The sequence below is a fragment of the Poecilia mexicana genome, unplaced genomic scaffold, assembly GCF_051168715.1.
Source record: "Poecilia mexicana isolate PSO_F unplaced genomic scaffold, ASM5116871v1 scaffold_13, whole genome shotgun sequence".
Taxonomy (NCBI): domain Eukaryota; kingdom Metazoa; phylum Chordata; class Actinopteri; order Cyprinodontiformes; family Poeciliidae; genus Poecilia; species Poecilia mexicana.
In genome coordinates, this window is record NW_028263382.1 from 24,184,218 (window position 1) to 24,208,633 (window position 24,416).

Sequence of the window (24,416 nt, forward strand, 5' to 3'; positions counted from 1 at the left end):
AGAATAAACCAGATATTTTGGCTCCAAAGCCTGAACATGTGAAAGTCATCCTGTGTTAACTGCTTTTTTTTTTCTTTAAAAAAAGCACCATTTTAAAACTTTATCACAAACATCCTTTGCTGTGTGGCCTTTCATAAATAAAGCTTGGCTCAGCATAAAGATAAATATACAATAAATTACAATTTCATCTCCAAACCAGAAAAAACATTTCCTGGACCCAACATTTTGTTCAAAGATTGTTCTGATATCTCAGGCTCTTCTCATTCTGGTCTAGCTGAGGTTTCTGTGGCCAATTTATTTGTCTTATGCTCCAAAACGGTCGTATTTATCATGTTATGACTGACTGACATGACATAGCATTGGTTTAAACCTACATGTCACAGATGTTAGTCAATCCAATCTGACAAAAGCTGACCTAGCTTGCCACAATTTTCAGATTTTTTTTGTGTAATCGTCCATCCATCCAGTCTCACTTCAATTCAGTTTGCTTATACAGGATTGATTCACAACAAAATGTTTTCTTTTAGAGTTCAAGGGCTATGAATACTTCTACAGGGCACTTAACTTACTCAGACTCCACCTAATGTTACACATAATTGTCCCCTTCCTCCTGTTTTCATCTGGTGCTCTCTTCCCTTATGATAGCTGCTTCTCTGATGTTGATACACAAACATAAACACATGCAAAGTCTCGAGTGCACAACACAAGTACAAACAAGGCGCCATATGACGCAGTGACAGTAGCACATACACCAACCATATGTCCTCACTCACACCAGATTCTGTTTGACTAATCTCTCATTAGACTGCTGCATATTCGCCTTCCAGGAGGTGGAAAAAGCCCCTGCACTTCCAACTCTAAAACGAAAACATAAACTGCAGGTAGAGCAGATTCCAAGCAAAGTCATCAGCGTTGGTTCAGAGGACACAGCCGACGTAAAAAAAAAAAAAAGAAAAAGAAAAAGGTGCAACCAGGGAGAGGTTACCAGATGCAGAGGGCGTGTGTTGTGCTGCTGAATCTACAGTATTTCACTTCTCATCACAACGCAGATTACATGCTTCACTCACCATACTGCAGATGGCCAAGCCACACACGCATTCGCACGCCAGCAGAGGATGCCAACCAGCCGTGAGCTGGGTGCCGACAGGACGTTTTTGCTTTTAGCTCCCGCGTACTAACGCAGTCATAGCAGCGGTGACACAGCTAAACGGCAGAGATAACAGGAGGAGGAAGGGCAGAGGCTGGCTCTAATGGGAATGAAAAAACCTTTCAGTTTTTAGGACTTCCTTTAACAACAACAAAAAATCTAAACTAGAAAATAGTAATTAGCAGGCAATAAAAAGGCAAATAATAATATAAATCAATCAAGTTTATTTGTATGGCATATTTCAGCAATAAGGCAGTTCAAAGTTTTTACATCTCGGAAAAATCAGACGCATCAAACTGACAATTTTGAAAACTAGTAACAGGTTTTCAATTCTAACACAAATTCTAACAATTTGTGCCATTGTTGGAATCGTCTATAAACATCAAATATGTTGGTCAATATTCCATTTGTTGTGGTTCGAAGGCAACTCTGAACAGGTGGGTTTATAGTCCTGATTTAAAAGAAGTCATTGTTTCAGCTGTTTTGCAGTTTTCTGGAAGTTTGTTCCAGATTTGATGTGCATAGAAGCTGAATGCTGCTTCTCCAAAAGATAAGAAATTAAGTGAAGTCAGCTATTCTGACACTGATTATTTACGAATGCCTTGATCGAGACAGTGAGTCGATACTTTGTACCAGATCAGGACAGTCTATAGAAAAGCACCGACTTCCCTTTTTCTTTGACATCTCACCTGCCAATCCAGATTTAGTTTGATTACGATTACTTTTTCCAAGGATTATGACAGATAAAAGGAAAACAATGTGTTGCAGTTCTTTGATAGAGGTAATGGCATCCCAAATAAAAGAGAAGGAATATGTTTATTTATTATTCCTTTTTTGGCGTTTCCCTTCAGGAGTCGCCACAACAAATCATCCGTCTCCATTTAGTCCTGTCCTCTTCATCTTCTACCCATGAATTTCATATCCTCCTCATCCAGATATCTTCTTTTTGCTCTTCCTCTTAATCCAACATATCCTATTGCCTCTCTACTCAATCCTGATCCTTTCCATCTTCGTCACTCCCAAAGAGAACCTCAATAGCTTGAGCTTTACAGCCGCCAGTTGTCTTTACTCTTTGGGCAAATTAATTTCTGCTTCTGACGCTTTTACTGGATAAAATAAAATTTTAGCATTTGATCTAACAAGGAGAACTTAGCCCATCCCGATATCCAGCCGAATCACTGGTGTATCTCAAATTCTTACATGAAGGTCAATTATTCCCTGTGTTGATTATATCAGAGGTCCAGAGTGCATTAATAACCAAGGCAAATTTCCTTAAACTGGGCAGCATCTAAGCTGAAAATTCTGCATTTCAAATATTAATTTGATATGAGTAATATCAGATTGTATTCATTTATCTTGGTATAATTTGCACAATCTGTTAGCGGTAAATCTCCAACCACTGTTTCTGTTCATCAGGAAATATTTAAAGGTGAAAACAACCTCAAAGTTTCCAGGTACTGCACAAGGTAAAACAAGTTTTTGCACCATGACAGGTTTTTAATAGCTTAGCAGTATAAATAATGAAGAGAACAGTGCACTGCCAGCACAGGGTTTGGCACGCACTGACACTTTGAACACCCAGAGCCAATATTGTTTGGGTCTGTGTTTTTCTTGCCAACTTTCTAAGAGGTAAACCTTTAATTTTAATTACTAAATGTTTGTCGTGTGGTGGAAAACTTGGCATGGCTCTGCAGTTTCAAGATAAAACGAATTTTGATTTGATAGAATAGGTTTATAAAACCATGTTTATGTTCCCACTGAGGGAGCTGAAAAGGGATGGACTTGAGTGTGATTGCCTTTGGTCGTGGTGGCCCTGCAGGGACCAGCAGGGACCAGCAGGGACCCGCAGGATCTGGGGGCTTCATGGCACAGAGTGACAGTGATGTGGAGAGAAAGATGTGGGTGAGGGGCACATTGACAAGAATCAAAACACACTGACAACGATGGGAAGGACAGAGTGAAGACATCAAACCAATGCTAAAATTCAGAAATTAAATATGCAAAACAAAAACATCTTACAACCATCAGAGAGGATTGTGGTTTGCTTTAATCCACCCCTACTAAAACTTCCCCAAAGGACAAAACTTGTCATTTTTCAGAAGACTGCATTCATTTACAAGCTGGTATATAAAGCATAGAGCTGGAAAATATGGTTGAAAAATGTATTATGATATAAACATTTCATACCAATTGATATCAATAATTATTTATTATTTTTTTTCATAAAATATCAAATACTGCCAAACTTGTGATACGGCCTTTCCTATTTTGTCTACAGTTTTCCACTCCATGCCATTTGTTTTTAAACATGAAACTGCTGCTGCGCAAGTTACTCAACAGGTCGTTGCTAGGTAACCAGAGAGTGAGTGAGTTGCTAGGTAACCAAAGAGTGAGTGAGTTATTTGATGCCATTCACCTTGTTTAACTGACCATGAGTGGTTGAATGGCTAAAGTCTTTCTTCTGCCTACGTCCCCCAGAATGCCCTGCAGTTCTGGATCTGAGTTAGGTGACGTTTTATTGAAAATCGTATTGGAAGTATTATCGATTGATATTGATCTTTCCCAATATATATTGTTATTGAATTAATGCGCAACCCTAAGAACAAACTTATTTTTAATATTTTGCAATGCGATGTGGTCAAACTAGAGAAGTTTAATCTCTAGATGATGTTCAATATGAAAGACGTGGATGGAAATTAAAGACATCCAATCTGCTTCAGCACAGAATATTTAAGCACTGGTTGTAATCTCTGTGGATCCTATAAGATCCTGAACTGGATGTCGTGGCTTTGGCATCATTATTTTAGCTTCCTGCCAGCCATCTGTGACTGAGGAATAAGAGTATTTGTCTTTGAGTGAAGCTGAAAACTCGAGCTGTGTTTTCACCAACGCTCCTGTGTCTATTTGCTCTGAGTGAGTGAACAGACACTCTGCTGAGAAACCGCAGCCGCCAGCCAGCAGCCGCACTGGGTTGGCAACAACAAGCCACATGTGTGATGTACAGAAAACCAAAACTATTACACAGGTACAGGGAAAAAACAATGAACCTGCCAGTGGAAATCTTTACACATAAGCAACATCTGAAGGTCTGGTGGAAAGACAGGAATAACTGGGGTATTTTTAGCAGTAATAATAATTTAGGCAAGTACTAAATTGGATTTTAAAAAGAAGGTAATTTGTCCACAGCAAAAAAAAATGGACGTCCACATCATCATCTCTCAACATAGACTTTATCAGGTACCTAACAAACTTACTAAAGTGCTAAATAATCTATTTCTACTTCCATCTTCTGATTTTCTTCACAATAAGCAGTTTTTCTCGCTTAAAAAGCTTCTTGTTTACCAACAATGGTCACTCTGCCAACAGTGCTTGGAGAATCTGTTGGCCACGTTTCTGTCACTTACCTTCAACATTTTACATGTTCCTACTAATTACTAAACCTTTTCCAGCATGAATAAGAAGAACATTTATTATTAAGATTTCACCTCCTGTATTATGAAGCCCTGCCTCTAGTTTCACACAGCAGCTACTGGTAGAAATGCACCCATCAAAGTTATTTGTCTACACGTTGTTTAACATTTCCTGGGAAACTTTGTAATATCTGCAGTTGTGATGTGTTATTGTGAAATGTTTCATTTTAAAAACGAAGATTGGATCATTAAAAAATGTTCTATGACCAAGTGCGAGATTGAACCACAAGAATTTGCTTAACCAAACGCTGCAATCGTGCTGTGGATAATCAACTTTGTATTTTACTAAATTAATATGCTGACACTAAGAGACGGCGCCTAATATTTTTTTTTAGCTCAAGAGAGAAAACCTTGAAAATCAGGTAAAAAGCAGCAGGACCATTTTTAGCACTTTCTATACAGAAATGTGAAGTAGTGAATAAACTCACCAGGCACACAGACAGAGCGAAGGTTTACATACATGATCAGAAATGTGAGAAATGTGCATTTTTTTCCTTCTCCATCAGTTGGGAACAGAAGTCTGATAGCTGACCTTAAACCAAATTCTCAGGCTAACTCTATTAATAGCCCAGACACCAGTGAGCACAAGACGCAGCAGACTGGGATTGTGTGCTGGGCCGTGCTTTAGTCTAGCTGTAGATGGACTGAATTATTATTTTTCTTATTTGGACCGAACTATTAAATCAAGCCTTCCACTCTATGCTCCAAACACACTTATGATAGTAACTCTTTAGAGAAAGACTGAAACACGGCTCTAATGCGCAAAAACAGAAAACTAAAACAAGCTTTGCCGTTCCTGTTGACGGGACCAAATGTAAGAACTACAACAAAAAATAGAGTCTTGAATCCAAGGCCTTTTTCAAACCTATAGTTTACTTTGAATCGGTTGATAAGCTAGAGTTCATTTAATCAGACTAAGCAACTCTCTACCATTTCTTTTAAATCTAAAACCAAATTTATTGATGATTTTGCTTGTTGCACTGCTGGAAGGTAAAACTATGCCTCACTCTCAAGCTTTCTGACCGGCTCTCCTCTTTCTGCTGAAGAAAAAGCATTCCCACAGCATGATTCTACCACTGTTGTGTTTAATGGGGCGAAAATATGAAGAAGTCTGAGGGTATAGTACACAAGACAGTGCATAAATCAAGCCTAAACTGTCCTCACCTCAAGAGCTCAACAACCTCTATCAGGTTTCGGAAACGTGTTGTGTCGTGGAAATTTTCTTTATCAAAGAGTGAGGAAAAATTGTTTCACGCAACCAGAAGAAGAATATATATTCTTGATCAGTATTCAGGGTTTCCTTCAGTGTATTATAAGCCTGGCGGGCCGCCAGGCTTTACTTGTGCCCCCACCAGGCTAAACATTGCTTATTTATTTAAGTCTTTTTAAAATGTTTGCATTTATTAAGACTTTATAGTTGGTCTTCAGGTGTTAATCTTTCAATAACACAAGATTATCAAGAGATATTTTCAAATTTTCTCTCAACTTTAAAAAAAAAAAATTAACTCAAAAACATGACGGGTCGCTGGATGAATGATTGCCCAAGCACCCAACCACTTAGCAAGTTTTCTGGGGGAAACCCTGGTATTTATTCAAAGGATCCGCTCGCTGATCGCAGTCAGGAGAAAGAGCCTCGACCAGAACAAAGCTCACAATTTTATAGGGAGGGTTTCATTCGATTCACATAGTTTGACAATCTACTTGGTTACAGAGCAGATAGCAAGAACAAGTATGAGGGTGTATGAAAGAAACAATCACTAAGCAGTCATGAGAATAAAAGAAACAATCCAACAACTTTACACCTCATGAGACTGCAGGCAAAGAAACAATTTAATACCAAGGCCAGAGAAACTGCTTCAGAAGATGTTTTCATGAGCTCAATCATCACACAAGAATCATAATGCTGCTATGCATTGATTCATTTGCAAACTTATATTTTATTGTGAAGAGTGTTTTATGAAGACAGATATTTACTGTGCTGCATTAAGTTTGCTTTCTTTAAACCACCAGGGATTGGTCTGTTCTGTCTTGGGATGCTGGCAAAGCCAAGATATCATTTCCAGAGCTACTCATGTGGTAGCTTTCCCAGTGAAAACAATGTCACAAGCAAAGCCACAGAGTGGAAAAGACCACAAGAGTAATTTTAGATAAACATGGTGTCACAGCTACGTTTCACTGTACGCCTCCAAAGTTTCTTCTTATAGTTTTACAGGCAGGGAAGAAACAGCACTACACGAACTGAGATACTTGCGCTCACAAAAACATCTTCTGACTTAACAATTGTTTTCTTTCGCAATTTTCTGATTATACTGAAGCACAATGTTCCATTACTGGCCAACCAGATGAGGGTTAAAGTAATGAAAAATTACTTTTAAATACTGGCTTTTCTGTTGGTCTTCCCAAATAAAAGAACAAATACTAACTGCTATTAAGGAGCACCAGTTTCAGCACTCTGAATGTCCATTTGCAATAATTTTAAAGTTTTATATAATCGATGTAGTCCACATGTGTCAAACTCGAGGCCTGGGGGCCAAATCCGGCCCGACATAGTTTTTTATGTGGCCCTCTCGACTTTAGATGGACGCATAAATAGAACCGTCAAGATAACGGTGTACTTAAATATTGTTTTATCAATCAAATCAAAATAGTTTTCATCTACTCACGCCAGATTACATCATTTAGTCCCTCCAGTTTATTGAAAATGTTTGTGGAAATTCAATCAAAATCAACAAACTCCCTCACTTATTCTTTTTTTTTTTTGCACTAATGCTAATTATTGCAGATTGTTTGGCAAAGATTATGAGAAATATTGGGTTTAAGTGGTGCCAACTTTCTTACTTGTACTAAGCAGCTGCCTCAGCCTTAACTGATGTCAAATTATAGTCCATGATCTGAGGAATAAAATGTTGCATTTACAGTCATACATATGTGAAATTATCAAAAATCTTTCTAAATTAGTACCACAAACATTTAATTTTCATTGCAAATAATCATAAAACTAATTGTAAAACCCTGGAGGGACTGATCAATGTGAAAAGATGGTCAATGTAATGAAATTTTAATAATTTATTAATATTTTTAAAGTTTGTTCATGAGTTTTATCAATACATTCTGGCACAACTGGACCTTTAAGAGCATCCAGGATCTTGATTTGACCCCCCAAAAAAGTGAGTTTGACACTGCTGATCACATGTTTAAAAACAACCGAGACCTTTAACCCATTACTAAGGAGCAGACTAGATTTGACAGTTCTATGAATCGCGTTATTATAACTCTCTCAAACGTAATGTGTTAAACATCAGTTTGTAAATGTGCAGGGTATTTTGAATCATGTAAATCAAAAGTTAAATGCATTCCAGCTTCTTGTGTGCTCCTAAAGTTTTTTGCATTCTTCACAAACATAAATACCACAGATGAGCGACACAAGAAGCTGGCAGGCTGCAGTCAACAGGTGCATGAAGACTTTATGGGACTAAAGTATTTAAAGACCTTGTTTTACAAAACACTCTAAATCCAGTAAATTCTTTGTTCAATCAGAAGCAAACAGAGAGTTGGCTCAGGCTTTACAGGAGTAGAAAGAAAGTGTTTTTTTTCCCAGTTTTCTGTAAAAAAAAAAAAAAAAAAATATATATATATATATATATATATATATATATATATATATGTTTTCTCAATCAAATTTCCACCCAGTAACAAGTTGTCAACTTGTAAAGGTGCTAAAAATACCAGATGTTTTTTCTTGTTTTTATGAAAAGCATGAGATGTTATAAAAGCGACTCCTGCTGCAGCTTTTATCTTTCAGAGAAGACTTTTCTTTACAAACAGTGAAAATAAGGAAGTCATTAGCTGCTCATAAGGTCAGCTCCATAAACCAAACTGTAATGGCCGTCTCTAGGTTCTCTTAACTTTTCAAGATTACAGGCATACTCTCACAAATGGTAAGAGACACCTGTAATTAAGGTAACCTCACAGGGAGCAACAGTAAATGAATGCATGGTTTCCACCACAAAGCAGGGGTTCAACAACACCCTGTTTTAGCAAGTCTGGTTAAATCTACAGCAATATTTGGAAATGTATTGTGCAAGCCTTCAAATTATGACATGTCATTTCCACAGTACCTGTCTTTAATATAGCCCTAACCAACAGGAACCTGTCTGTTCTAATTTAGGTCTGCCACCACAGATGTGATTTAAGGTTCCTCAATAAATACAAGACTCTAGGGGTTAATTTTAGAGTCAGAAACCTCCTTGGCATGGAGGATGCAGACATATGGAGCGAGATGGGTATAAAAAGGGCTCTCAGTATGGCTGGTTGGTCATGGTAGGATGTGCCACAAGTATGTGAGTATGTTTATGTTGGTTAGAAAAAGAAAGCCTCGAGGTGCAAACAGTGATTTCTTTAAATTAGACATTTTTTAATATAAAAGACAGAGCAGAAAAGGGGCTGAAAACTGAGGAGCATTTAAGAAAAAAGCACTCCAAGGATGCAGGAGCAACACGTTTCCTCTTTGATCCTTCAATGAAACCCATATGCCACATTCACAAGGTTTCTATGCTTCTCAGAGAGGCAGACTTCGCACACTTCAGACCCACACCCAGCCTCCACGCCAATGCCGTTTTCATCTGCTGGTTCTCCAGACGTTTCATTTTTCAAAGCCTTCACCGCAGCAGCCACCTCACAGTCCCAACTCTAAACAGATCTGACGAGCAAGGGAAAATATAGTTTGGAAAACAAACAAAATGTTGCGCAGAACAAAAGGAAGAGTTGCTGGAAAGCCCAGCCACATGGGGTCAGGAGATGATCCGAGTCCACAGCAGCTCCCTCGTTACTTACTGGCTGCTACAATCAAAAAATAACAGCTCACCATTAAACGTAACTTTATTCTCAAGTTTTAAGGCTTTTACTCGCAAAGGCTTTCAAATCAGACAAGGAGTACAGAAGATGGTTAGTGGCTTTTTGTGAACGAGAATGTGAGTGGCCAAATGCTGCAGAGGCAAATTACACCACTAGCTAATCACAAGCAACATTTCCACAAGTGTGAGTTTGTTTTTGATCATCTCCATGGCAACAGCTCTGACTCCAACTGGACAAACTAGTTGAGTGGCAGCCGACATCCTGCTGTCCAGGTGATGAAATGACACTAAACCTGCTGTGTGGCATCAGTAGTACAGCATCTACCGTACTGTCCGCCACTGTAAAGGACAGAACGGAGAGCAGAGCTGACGGAGCAACAGCACAAAGGTGTTTCTGGCACAAAATCAAGTTTCTGTGCTACAGTAAACTGTGGAAATCACAGGTTTTACAGCAGACAGAAATGGAAAGAGGAAAGGTAGCTCCCATCTTTCCCTTTAAATTGTTACAGAGGTCTGGAAAATTCTGTTTTATTTTCATCAGACGACAGGAAATTTTTCCAAAACGTAACGTTTACTGGAACAACTAATCAGTCTCATGTTTCATCCTGAGAAATGGCTTCTTCCTCACTGAGTGACCTTTCAGCATATGTTGGCACAGGACTCATTTCTCTGTGGATAAGGACACATCAGGGGCCAATTCACACATTTTGGACCTAAACACATTCATCTCTGGGATACAGAAACCGTCTCCATGCTAAAACGTAAGATAGCTGGACAATGACTCAAATGTTGTGAGTTCACCATGAGAATACCCTCTGGGCTTTCTGCAGTTGTTTAATGACGCAGTAATATGAGCATGTAGGCCTCTGACTTCAAAGAACGTCATAAAAAGAAAACCTCTAAAGACACTGAAAAGATCCCCCTCCACTCTGTCTTTTTCCAATACCGTTTGTAAATATCTAGCCGCATAGTTCTACTCCATTCCCATCTCCCTTCAGTGCTCCGTCTGGGATTTGTCCCACTGACTGATTTCTCAGGAAGCATTTAATCCTAATCAATAAGCAAACAGAAGAAGCAGTTGTAAACAACGACAGATTTTCTGTGCCAGTTTTGAAATGTATTCTGCCTATATAGGGTTGTAGTTTGGCAATGCCAGTGGAGAAAGTGAATAGAGTCACGTGTTGGCTACGCTTCCGAAAAAAGAGCAATTAAATTCAGACCAAGAGGTGCATATATAAGGCATTTTATTGCTGGCCGAGATGTCGTTCAGCTCCGCGCTTGTATCTTCGCAGTGGGGGAAGAGAGAACGCACACAGTTTGTGGTGAGCTTTATATCAGCTGGAAGTGCAGCTTCCTTCAAGATAAAGCTGCCATATTACAAACCTCACAGCCAAATATTAGCATTAGCTGAAAATTACATCCAGTTGTTTAAAATTTCAACAGAGTCAACACCTCCAACAAGCAATAGCCAAGAGTCCAGACCTTCTTTACGAAGAAAAACGTAGAACTAGAGACTGATTTTTATCATGCTGGTAAATATTTGATTTTTAACTATAAAATAGGTTGTTGGAAAGCGACTGAAACTTATTATAATATTTGAGTTCCTGCCACTATTCGATATCGAGTTCATTTAAATCTGGACTAAAACCCACCTGTTACCAAAATAAATGAAACGTTGACCAACATTTTCATGTGCAATGATGGCAAAATGTAATGTTTACTGGCTTACTGTGTGGTGTCTTCTGTGTTTTCATGACGTAAAGCGCTTTGAACTGCAGTGATGCTGAAATGTGCTATATAAATTAACTCTATTGATTAATTTTCTACACCAATGTGGTCAAATTTAAAGCTAATGCAACCACTGACAACAAAAACTACCGAATAAAAACTGTCCTGCTAAAACTGCTCAGGTTTCATATTTATTGAATCCTGTGGTTACAGCTTCAGTTTCTGGTTTCAAAACCAGGGCTGTAGATGAATGAGTATAAGCCCACATATGCTCCGTCTTTCCATCTCTTTTGTGCACACACAATCAGTCTGATGTGATATATGGAGAAAAGGACACATCCCACTAAAAAGCAACCGGTCTCATTCTGCTCGGATTACATCCGAGTTTATTTTTCACACGTTGCTCACACCTGGTGAGAAGCTACTTCACTGCACAAAGTCACATGCACAGTGACTAATGTTCACGTCTGGAAAACTGTCTGTGAAGCTAAGAAAATCTGATGTAAAACCACGATCAAACAGCTATCTGACATGTCATCCTGAATATATTTCCCATTTGTTTAGGTTACATCTACCATCGTGTGTCAGCATGCCAACACATTCCACATCACTCACACACACAAGTGCATAAATCTGATACCATCACCTGCAAGAGGCTGTTATGTCTGTGTGTGCATGCTGCTTTGATGGAGAGAAGGAGAACAAGGCAAAACTGATTTCTTCATAAAAGTGTTTGGCAAAACGCTAAGAAGTCGCAACTGATAACATCTTGACCACCCCATGAAATCATAACCAAAGAAACACATTTTACTTAGCTTTGTACATCTCTACACGTCAAATATTATTTGTTTCCTCACTACAACATCATTTTCCCACTGACTGTATTGAATTCAAGAGTTTTGTTTGATCAGCCATCCTTCACTACATCTCCTCCATGATCTCTCCTGCTCTTCCTTTCGATTTGCCTGGAATTTCCTCTCACTGTCCTGCAGCTTGGGAGCATCTGGAAATGTTTTCTTAAGCGAAGAGAGGCTGCTGCAGGTCTCCTCTCTCTGCAGAAACTATCATACATAATAATCTAACAATTGCAATGTTAAAAAAATAACCGGAGAGAGCGATCCAGAATTAGGATTATGCTTAATCCCACTGCAAAGAATTATGTGCAACAAAATAAATTTAAACTTAGGAAAAAAAAAAGGTTTATGCTTCCTAAAGCTAAGGTTTAAATATTGTCCAAGTTGTTTTCCTGCCTAATTGTGTCCTCAAAGTGAAGTAAACACGCTGAACTTGTCCCCAAAAGCGGAAAGATTAAATCAAGACATCCGGGATTCAGGGCCAGGCTGCTGACCATCACAACAAACCAAAAATGTTGTTTACAGCTGGAGTCAAACATATTTAGAAAATACTACATCAGCAGATGTTCTTACACATAAGAACCGAACCGACAATAACCACTTCAAGCTACCTGGGAAAAAATGAGAAAAATGTAAGATTTGATATAAATTTAACTCAAAGCTATGCAGATTTTAGGAGTTAAGCTTGTGCTGAAACAGCATGTCGACGCTGACCTGCAGAGACTCCACTTAAGACAAAATGTCGCTGTAAAGAGAAACTGATTTAAAAAAAAAACCCTATCTGATTAGAACTCTGTATTAGCAAATCATCTTATTAATCTTAAATAACTGACTGGTATCAGAAACAGATTTTGTTCGAGAGGTCCTGCTAGAAATGTAAAAGTATTTATAATTAAAATCCCTTGAACCAGTAACAACTTCAACATTTAACAGCTTATTTTGTCCTTCCAAGGCGACATGAAATCTCATCTGCTCTCACCCAATAAGGGAAAAACCCTTTTAATTCATCTCCATCCTGGAGGGTTCATCACTTTGACAACACCTGCTCTAACTTCAGCTCTTCATGGTCCAGTATCCCACATTGCACTGTGAGTGACGGGACCGCTGTGGGGGCCATGGGAACTGGGCTGAGATTATTTATAGCAAGGGGAGGGGGTTGGCAGGGGCCACTTCTGTGAGGCTAGAAGAAAAATGCTTAAGGTCGCCCTCTTACCAAAGAATGCTTAAGGTCACCCTCTGACTAAAACCTCTGCAGAGTGCTGAGGCTAAAAGGCGAGCTGATGTAGGACATCTGCAGAACTGAAGATTTGGGCCACTAAGCTTGAGGCTCTGTTGAGCAATCGGAGCGCGGTCGGGTCGGGACAGGAGCAGAGAGAATAGGAGGTCAGGATGTCAGGGCAATTCAACAAGACACGGCTGATTTAAGGATGATTGTAAAATCCTTGAGCAGATACATTAACATGATTTGTATAGAAGACCATGTTAAAAGAGTGTACTTAATAAAAATCATAACCTTTCTGTTTACAATGGCAGCTTTAGCCGTTTAGATAACGTGTGTTATCTGTTTAAAGATAACACACGTTTCTTCTGGTCTGTCAGCATTTCTCCCCAGATGGGGCAACAAAACAAGCATTTAATACAAAAGTAATGCTGCTAATGCACCATACTGCAAAGGAGATTAGAGATATTTTAAAGGGGTAGTGCCTTGGAAATATTATAAACATCACTGAACTATAGGGACCGTTTGCTTGTCGACACAAAGAGATTTTTTTTTTACAGCTTTTATTCCTGAAGGGAAAAAAAAGAGAAAGAAATCAACCAACAAAGAATACTGAACACATGATGGAATCTGATGTTGACAACAAATCCCTCTTTAAGCACTCATCTTTCACCATCCTTTTATTGTTGTGTCACAGCGGCCTTGTATTCAGTGAAGTGTTGCGTGCCTGCTCCCTAACCCGATTGTTTGCCCTCACATCAAGCTGCAAAAGCCCAGAGGGCTGATCGACAAAGACGAATCCACGGGCTGAAGCCAGGTCTGCATCACTAAACTATAGACCAAATGTAGAGCCATAACACAGTTTTTATTCATCCATTTATTTGCATCTTAAACCAATATTTTCTATACAGATACAGATATAGATATCATATTGGTGCATCTCTAGAAAACATCTCAAGTATTGGACCTACTTATACTGAACACTTAAGATGCAGCGACTTTTACTGTGGATAAAATAATATTAAGTCTACAGAAATATCACTGCCAAACACTAAATAAATAACAGGTTCCCTTCCGACCTGGAGAATATATGCCTTGTCAGCCGATGATTGCAAAATCTCTGCAGGACTTGAATGATAAAATCTCAACAGTAACTCCTGTCAAACGGCATGACAGCATCACAAGATTGTTTTAAGAGTATTAAGTGAAGAAAGATTCTTCAAAGATGGTTGATAACTGCATAGTGTGACCTTGTTTCATACAGAGTAAATCCTGTGAGGGGGGTAAACTCAGACCAACACCTGGCAATACTTGAGATGTTTACTAGAAATGCACCAATACGATATCTATATCTGTATCGGTTCAAATATTGAAAGAAATTCTAGATCGGGTATCGAGACAATGTGCCTGATCCATAGAGAAACATCTATTCATTCCAATTCTACACTTTGTGCTCCGAGAGACATCTTGCTTTATTATTAATTAAAATTTAGAATTACACTTTCTGAACCATTTGAAAGGTTTGTTGCAGTTTAATTTTACATGTTTGACCAAGTTCGTCAATCTATTGTCTTTGTCTGTTTCTGCATTTACTTTACATTGGCTGTTGTACTCCCAATTGCACTGACTAAACAAATTAAAGTTGTATTGTTTTTACATGTTTGATCAAGCTTGTGAAGCTACTGATGTATTCAAGTGTTCTTTACTGGTGAAGAGTTATCAAATACATTTGTAATTCAGTACATGTAGGTCTGTGATTAAAAAAAGAAACGTTTAAGTCAATTCAGCGCTGTTTTTCTGTATCGGGTGATACTGCATGTCAGATATCAGTGTCGTATCGGAAGTGAAAAAGTGGATTGGTGCGTTCTTAATGCTTACAATTTGCACATTAGGAATGAAAACATCAATAAAAGAGAGTAAAATATAAGAGCAGAGAAAAAATAAAAGAGAGAATGCCAATAAGGCTTCATTCATACCTCCCAGTCCAATCTACTGACCACTCAACCATGATGCTGTGTGATTTACATTTTGATCTATATCTGCTCACCAGATTCTTATCAACACATCTTTGGTTTATTAACTTAGCAGCAGTTCAAAACTAATGTCTTCTCAAGGAAATTCACTTGACAAGTCAAATTAAATTCAATTAATCCAAGTTGGTCCAAAATTAATTCAAATCAAATCAACTTAATTCAAGCTACAAAAAGGGAATATGTAGAGAGAGAGAGAGCATGGTGCTGGTATGAAAACAGCATTTAGAGTGAAGGGTCATAGCTTCTTTGCGTTTTTATGATTCTTTCTCTTCAACTTATTACAAGTAAATCAGGATCCACACCCATCATTTGCCAGTCAGACGTCATAATTACTTGCTATGTTTTTTCTGAAACAATAAGTACTGGAGGTGTTGTTCTAAAATAAGAAATGTCAGTCAGGAGATCGATGGGTGTGGTGCTGCATATCTGCCGATCCAGTTTGTTCATGAAGAAATGAGCGTTTGCACACTTGAGCCAACAGCAAAAGGGGTGGGGGGAGCAAAATGGAAACAAGCTTCAGATGCTGGCAAGCTAATGGGCTAATAAAGTCCAAGTATAGAATGTATTCACTTTGCAGAGGCAAGCAGCAATTGAGGGCACGAGAAGCTAATGGCTAGTTGAGTAAAAGCCACAGAGGAATGCAACACAGTGGATTGTGTCCATGTGTGCGTTTGCAGAGAAGTTCCCTCAAGAGACAAACCCGTCCTGTTCTGGCACTGCCTTTGCAGGGTGACATGGGTTTGTCTGTGTGAGTACACATTCGTGATGGCTTTAGGCGGACAGAAGGAAGTCAACACCACAACCCAGAGTCCCTTGTGGTTTACAGGCATGGGTGTGGGTGCGGCGGAGGAAGGGCATTTAGTTATGTCAGTCTGGACTTGGTGATGGCTTTTACAGGGTCTTGAAGTCTTTGGCATGTGTGAGGCAGCAGCCACTGAGCTGTTGGGCAGATGCAGAAACGTCACCTACAAGGTGTTCCCTTTGTCAAAACGATCTGGTATGTTGAACCAGAAAGCCGTCACACCCGATCCACACCTTAACACCAGGCTGAGCTGTCTGGGACTAAAAGAAAGACCATCACTTTTCATTTTTAATCCCCCCTCAGCGGGGTCAAACACAGTCAACTGGAAGGTCTTGGGGTCAAGATGGAGTCATAGAGGAGAGGAGGAAGGTGAAGCAAGGTCAATGACTTCAAGTGACCGAGCAAGGATGAGATCCTCATCGTTAAAACAATACACTGACAGAGCAAGTCAAGCAACATTCGCTACGCAAATGAAACTTCAAACATAACAATCGGAGAAGAAAATAAACAAAACCAACCTCGCATTCTCAGCTGACGAAGGAAGGAACTGGAAAACTTGAAAATCTGGGCACCACACCTTTTCTTTTTTTCATACAAATATTCCCAATCCCTGCAGCACATACAAGTGCTTACAGCTGAAATCACAGCCTATGAGTTGTCGTAACCGTTCTTATGATTTAAGAGTGATGCAGCAACCGCACAAACCCAGCGGAGCAGCAAAAGCCATCAGGGATAAAATGCCCCGACACAAACAAACCGCACAATGTCCTCATTTTACTGAGATAATGGAGGCCAACACTCTCAAAACAAGTGGCCCATTTTATCTTCAGCGTTAGAACTGAATAAAACTCTGGTTTCTTACCTCATCATCTGGTCAGGGGAGGATGATTGACCAGCGCAAGAAATTATCCAAATCCAGCAGCAGTCAGGCACATGCAAGGGGAACAGGAGCACATGGTTAATATTTTGATAAATCTTCAAATATAGAACACAGTTTTGTCCAAGGAAGAAAATTTTACAGAAACTGAAGTTCTGGGGTGTTTAAGGATCCGTTTGTACCCAATAAAACAACGTTCTGTGCCCTTTAAATTAAAATAATACAGCTAAAACATTTAATTAATTACACTATTGACTAGGACAGTCACGATAAATTTTGTTAGATGATAAATTGTTTCAGTAATTATTGGTTTAAACATTAATACTGTTGTTTCTCCATGTAATATATTCCTAATAGCATAAAACAAGCGCTCTCTCAAAGATCAGTAAACTTTAATTTTGTAACAAAAACTCAACACTGGAAACATGAAATGTTTTAAATATCCAACATAACCGAAAACAAAAACAAAAATAATAATAATGAAAAAATCACATACAACCAAAACCATAAGTAAAATGGATTATGATGCCTCTGTAAACAGAATTACCCTTTAAAAAATATTAATAATCAGAATGGAAATAATCAAGCTAATTGTAATTTATCCTGTGATTAAATTATTATTTGCTAATTGCAAACAGCAGTCTGATCGGCCCAGATTGGTTACCAGCTGTAGGAAACTCAAAAATCTGATCCATCTCTGGTCATTGAATGCACCATTTACCAATCTCTACCAAATCAACACTTCAGTGTAGATGTTGTCACTGAGGCTACAAAGAACTGAAGGCTGCTCTTTAGTTGTTAAGCATTCTGATCAAATATCTCAATTATTGATCAACATACCATTACAAATTTACACAAATGTTAAAGTCAGTGCGACTATAGAGCAACCAGCCTGGCATGTCAGATGTATTTAATACAAAAAAAAAAAAGGGTAACTGCACTAATCATTCATGATGTTTGTTGCCATTTAGTGATTCCATTTCCTCCTAAGCAGAACCAATATCTTTACTCCCAGCTACTAGCACTGGGAGACCTACTGGCAGAATGACAAATATTGATTCACTGATTTAAACATCGTTCTGTCTCAGGACAAACTGCTGAGATGCAGAACAGAGAACGATTATATCGCCACCATCCACAACTGCTTCAGGAACGACAGAGACGTTTATTTACCCGTTCCTGCCATTATTGATGGATTGTTGTTCCTGAGTTGCACATTTTTAAGTACGTCCTGAGTTCATGCTGGAGAACATATACATGATGATTTAAAAAAGAAGCAGTGGACAGACAGACACAGGAAATATGATAAGTGTTAAAGTACTGAGCCATACTGTAATGGGCACTTTCCTGAGCTGCTCATTTTCCCCTTGTGGTTCCTCTGCTAACCTACATGTTTAGATACCCATCAGTGATGGAGTCAGGGTGGTCACAGACAGCAGAACCGAGCCTGAATCTCTCCACAGGGCTCTCTGAGAAATGCTGCCCACTGTGGACTCCGTCTCCATCCCCAACACTCACTACATTGAGTTTTCTTTCCTTCTGTGCACTGATGTCTGTAGTCGCAGCTTATTTAGTTGTTTTAATGGAGCCTTGATGAAGTATTCACATTCTTCACATTTTGTTACAACCTATCATGTAATGGGTATAATAGAGCAAAACAAAAGTAGATTTGTGAAGGGACAAGGATCCATGGTTTTCAGCATTTTTCACCAAAAATTAAAAATGTGCAAATATGCTTCGCCACCCTGAGTCAAGAGTTTTCAGTACATGTTGTTCCACGTCGTCTTTTGAGTCACGTCTCTCACATGTGCATAAGCTATTTGTGCCGTCTCGAGTTTAAAGGCGTAGTACATCACCGATATGCGTAAACGCACAACACCCAAACAGAACCGACTGGAACGCAATGTCGGATTGGATGGAGAACATTGTTGAACCATTCAAGTCTCATCACAGATGCTGAGTAAGATGTAGGGACTGAACTTTGACTGGGCCACTCTAACATATTAAACACTTTTATATGAATCATAACATTGTCTGGCTGTGAGTTTGTACCGGAAGGAGCTTCTTAGTCTCCCGTCTAGTCTTGTGGGCCTAACTGGTTTACTAACAGGATTTTCCTGTAATTAGCTCAACTCGTCATCAACTAATGACTGTTTCCCTGTCACTGCTTGAGGAGGAAATGACTGATAGTTTTGCCATCATTTTTCAATTTTTGGATGCGAGATAGATTGATTAGTTCTCTAACAAACCACTAAGGCCGTCACAGAAGAGCAAGGAGTTATACTGGGATTAAAACACACAGTTGGAGGCAACTTATGAAGGTAATTAAACACACTGAGTTTTATTTGGCATTATCAGAGTAAAAGAGGTTGCAACATAGGCACTAGGGCTGAAACGATTCCTCGAATGATTCGAGTACCTCGATTACTAAAATTCCTCGAGGAAAATTTACCTGCCTCGAAGCTTCGTTAATTTATGTTTTATTAGTTAGCGCACCGTGTTCCGGCCGGGACTTCATTTGCGTTGCGCGGAGCTCTCACTTCCGCCTCTGAGTTGTTGACAAAAGCTAAGTCTCAGCGGCATAAAGTCCAATCTTCAAGATTGGCCCGTGGGGATTTTATTGATTGATGATAATGCCCGACTTTTTATCGTTTTTGGGGAACCAATAAGCATCCTTAAAATGACTGGGGGAATGCCTGGAGTACGGCAGCATTTCTCCTCCGGGGCTGCTGGTTGAAAGCGAACGGCGGGAAGAGCGCTGAGGTGAGCGGATAGCCTGAACAGGGCGGGCGGCTGAGTAGCTGATGCTTACCGTGTAAATGTAGCTTTACCGACGAACCGCACAATAAATTTCATATCCCGGTCTGAAGAAACGGGTGGCGGAGCGCATCGTACATGGCTGGTAGATGAGTTTCTGAGTGTGACCAGTGAAGGTGTCGTAAATATCCCGTATTGCTTCCCTCCGTGTTCGTCCCCCGGTCTAACGGTTCGTCAGTCCGCTGGTCTATTTCCTCCCCTCCACCCCATCTTACGTTCTTCATTCGCCCTCTCCTCCCACTCCAGGCGGCATTTCCCGTATTTTCAAACCCAAAGCGTGACAGGTTAGGTGGCAAGGTGAGTTTAATTAATCTATTAAACTCACTGAAGATGAATACATAAACTAAAAGCTGGATTGTAGACATTTTTTATAAGCATATTTGTGAGCCTGCCTCTTTGTTATTAAATTCAGTATAATTTCAGATTTTTCTATAACTTTTCTTCTGGTTAACTTAGAAAGTGAGCTATTATTGTTACAGGTTAGTTTTCTAAACTACAAAAAAGCAACTGTTAGGGATGCTCAAATATGAAAAATTGGACTGATATTGATATCTGATAGTAACACCGGTATTATGCCAGATTTACCAATATTTCATTTTATAATTTTTTTTTATCCGATTACTCGATTAATCGTAAGAATAATCGATAGATTACTCGATTACTAAAATATTCGTTTACAACAGCCCTAATAGGCACACCACACTTTTCAGTTCAAAGAACACAAGCACTTCTACGTTTGGAGTAAATAAGTAACATTTTATGTTTACATATCACCGAGTGGTAAACTCAGTGACTAATGAGGGAACAACTCAAGTATCAAAAATAACATCTAAACCTCCCAGTAACGTGAACAGGTGTAATACGGCAACCAGACATGGAAAAACTAACATTTTCTCACCAGGCTGCAAAAACTGATGCAGCTCCAGAAAAAAAAATATACTGAGAAGTGTTAAAGGTGAACACCTGGGCATGTTAACATAACTTCTGAGAGTAAGACTTTAAAAGAGTGCTTTCACATTTGTTTTAAAGTCAATAAATGTTCAACAAATTCAGCCATAACAATTTTAAAGTTACGAGAAAATAAAGAAAGATGCGTTTGTTGGAATGATTAAAGCGATTAATGAAAAGTTTTCCCATCTGAGAACATAACAAAAGGTCTAACAATGTCCTTTTGCAACAGTCTTGGTGATTTTTAGGAGAAACAATCCAGCATCCACTTAATGCAGACACAAATGTGGAAAGAAGAGGAGAGTAGTTCATTTCAGCATGTGCAATGATTTTTCTCAATCTATTAAACACATTTGAAATGTAAATGGTAAAACTACCATTTATGTTTCTGCTACCACTTTTGAAAACCATTTACTCTCTTACTGCCATTAATGACACATTCCCACAGTTTTTCCAGAGAAAAATGAATCATAATCATCGTAAGCCTCTGAAAGCCACAAAATACAATTTGGTCTAAAATCATGGTCTGTCATCTTCACCTCCATGACACCACCCGTCTCCCACAAGACATCCGTGGTTCATAAAAATAATTTATGCATCCAAGGTGGTTTGGCCCCATAAAGGTTGAAACTCGGCAGGCCATAAAAAATAATTCAGCTCGAGTTTGGTGCGTCTGACGCCTTCAGATTCAGCCCAGCTGACTGGCCCAAACTCAAGTCACCAGAAATTGTTTTTACTGGGAGTGTCGCAACCATGAAGCTGACGATTATCTCTTATCCAGTCATTGCAATTAATTTTACAGTTTAATTTTTAGTCAGTAGTTGATGGTGGCTTAATAAGTGTTACCTAAAAGAAAACAAAACTGCATGTAAAGTAATGTATGTTCATAAAATAAGGTAAATATTTAGAAATTTGTCATATTTGCTGCTTATTCCAAAAATCAGGGATAAATGAGATGAGTAATATTGTCTAAACTTTCTATCATGCAGTGGGAAATAACATGGAAATTACTAATTAAGTGTTAAAAATAAACAAACTTCGGACCTAAAACACTGACAAAGAAATACATTATATTTCCCAAAATAGCTTAATGATATTCTGGGCAGCAACGATATAAAACTTGAACTTATTTAGAAGATTATATCTTCTATCCGTTGCCCAAAGAAGAATGTCTGGCCATGAGTTCGTGACCTTAGCCTCAAGTTCACGTGGGTTAAGGCAACAATGTTTAGCACATCTGCAAGCTCAGCTCTGAACTGCTCAAAAAGAGAGACAAAACATGATAAAAATGCTGTGGAGAAATCTTAAACAGGTCGTTAATACTCAAAAATCCTCCAAAGTGACTGAAACAAGGTCAACCGACCAAAGTGATGTAAAACACACAGACATCACAAATGCTACCTACAGTGGCAGGAATATTTATCAGGTTCAGGGAGCATTTGAGTTTTCACATAAAGCTAAGATTGTTTGTTTTTCTTCCTCCTTGAGGAATTAAATAATTTGAAAACTTATATTTAAGTTTTCTGGCTTGATAATCTTCAAATGTGACAAAAAGAGTCAAAAACAGGAAGGAAATGTTTGCAGATTACTGTCTTGGTTTCTATAAAATGTATTTTAAGAGGTAAAATACGTTGTAATATTTGAGTAGAACTGTGTTAAAAACAACACAAAAACAAACAAAAAGGATTTTTAAAAAACCGTAAGGAAACACCAGACCACTGTCGGAGCAGGAAACTAAATGTACTGTAATTCAGAAGTGGTTTAGTTGAGTTGGCTCTTTGGTACCGCTCATGCAGAGCTGCAGAACTGCAGTGTGCTGCTCCAGCGTCCCGCTGCAGCTCCAGCTGCCAGGTTTTTTAAGGATTTTCACTTAACGGGACCAAGTGCGCCCGCTGTGCTGTCAGCACACATCACCGTGAAAAAAATAAATAAATCTGCGTCTAATCTTCGGCTTTAAACCCGGATAAAAGTGGTGACATGCAGCCATAAGACCCGCTAACTGGACACGGTTTGCTGTGCGTCTTCTTCACGGATAAAATTACACAAGTTATCCCAAGGCGGGCATCGTAGTGGGTCAAATTTCGACAACAGCAACACAATAACCTACATCGGTCATTCAGTAGTGAACACACTCACCGTGGTTGTTGAACATTCCGGACCGAAACCGGTTGTTACCGCACAAATTTTCCATCTGAAAGTTTCAAGCAGCACCCGCGGCTCTGACCGTCTTCGGTAATTTTTCCAGCACGGAGAGATGGGGAAGCGCCAGCCGGTGTGTCGTCGTGGGCAGAGCGGTCCTCCGGTCCGGGGCGGTCTGTCACGGTCGGTGTTTGTGTGGGAGCAGCTGCAAGAGCACTGACTACTCACACGCTCCTCGACGCCGCGGTTCAAACTGATGAGCTGCCTGCCTGCTGCCCGCTGGCTCCGTGACGTCATGACGCACCAGCCTCTGCAGCGGCAGCGTCGGAATGAAAACAATCGCACGTGGACGAGATGGGAGCATGATCACGTGTATGTGTGCCCTGAAAGCTGGGGAGAAACTGGACCACCAGAACCCAGATATGAATACTGTAGTGTATGGCAGTCCGTTATAACATTTGAACGAACAACACCTGTGCTCATCTTTCTGTTCTCATTGCTGAAGTCACAAAACCACGTTCATATTTTTCAGGTCTCAACATTTCGAAATGGAAATGGAAACTACAAATTTAAAGTAGCATTGTAGCATGTGTTTATTTCAAAGTCTTGTGTTGTATTGCATTAAGATTTTATGTTATTTGCTTTACTCATCAAAGTCAATTAACAAGGCTGACATTTTATAGGTTGGTTGGTTGGTCTGCAGTTAAACTGTAGTGCAGCTGAGTCATAGTGTCTGTTTAAATTACTTCATGGTTGACTGTTGCACACGAAATATAAAATTATCCAATAAAAAATTTAAAATGTTTTCTTTATTTATCGGAATTGTATCGAATTGTTCACACCATTATGTAAACATTGACATTATTTATTAATTATTAAAGTATTTTTATTGATCAATTATAGTTTGTTTCAACTGTCATATGCACGTTATAATATTAAAAAATTTGAATTTGCAGATATCTGTAAATGATTTCTATCTAGTGATCTGTCCAGGTGTCAATCAGATATAAAAAATTAGCAATGGATTTTTTTTTCCAGTCCCAAAGAACATTTCAGATATCCTGAAAGATTTTTCTTTGACACATGCAGGACACTGGCTCGTGAGACCAGGAGTTAAAAAATGTCAAAGCTAATATGAACGTTTCAGTTGAAAAATAACAGTGGAGACTGACATCTGCTGGTCAGCTTCACAACACGCCCACCTGTTTTCTAGAGCAGGAATAACACAAACACTGCGTTTATCACTCTGGATCGATTATCCGCTCAGGAAGTTCTGCTTCGAGTTCAGGTTTTCTACCAGGCAGCTGTTAGGTTGAGGGTTCCTTGAAATATTTCATCTGTTCCTGTGACTGCCCTTTTCTGGACAGAGGTCGTTCCCTGGAGTCTGCTGCAGCCACTGACTGCTCCAGTTTGGGAGTTTCAGCTCCATGTGCACCACAACCACTGGAACCACTGAGGTCTCACCGAGGATTCTCCACAGCGTCTCCATTTCCTCTTTTAGCCCCTGGTGTTTCTCAGGCTTCCTGTGT

The 24,416-nt window shown here is 39.2% G+C and overlaps 1 long non-coding RNA gene across 1 annotated transcript; it reads right to left on the reverse strand.

The window, feature by feature from the left end:
- Positions 1-13,949: 13,949 nt before the first annotated feature.
- Positions 13,950-23,605, reverse strand: LOC148155829 (uncharacterized). The gene is made up of 2 exons (XR_015765103.1): positions 22,885-23,605; positions 13,950-16,976 (listed from the first exon to the last, which is right to left on the reverse strand). It is a non-coding gene; the product is annotated as an uncharacterized LOC148155829 (long non-coding RNA).
- Positions 23,606-24,416: the final 811 nt, after the last annotated feature.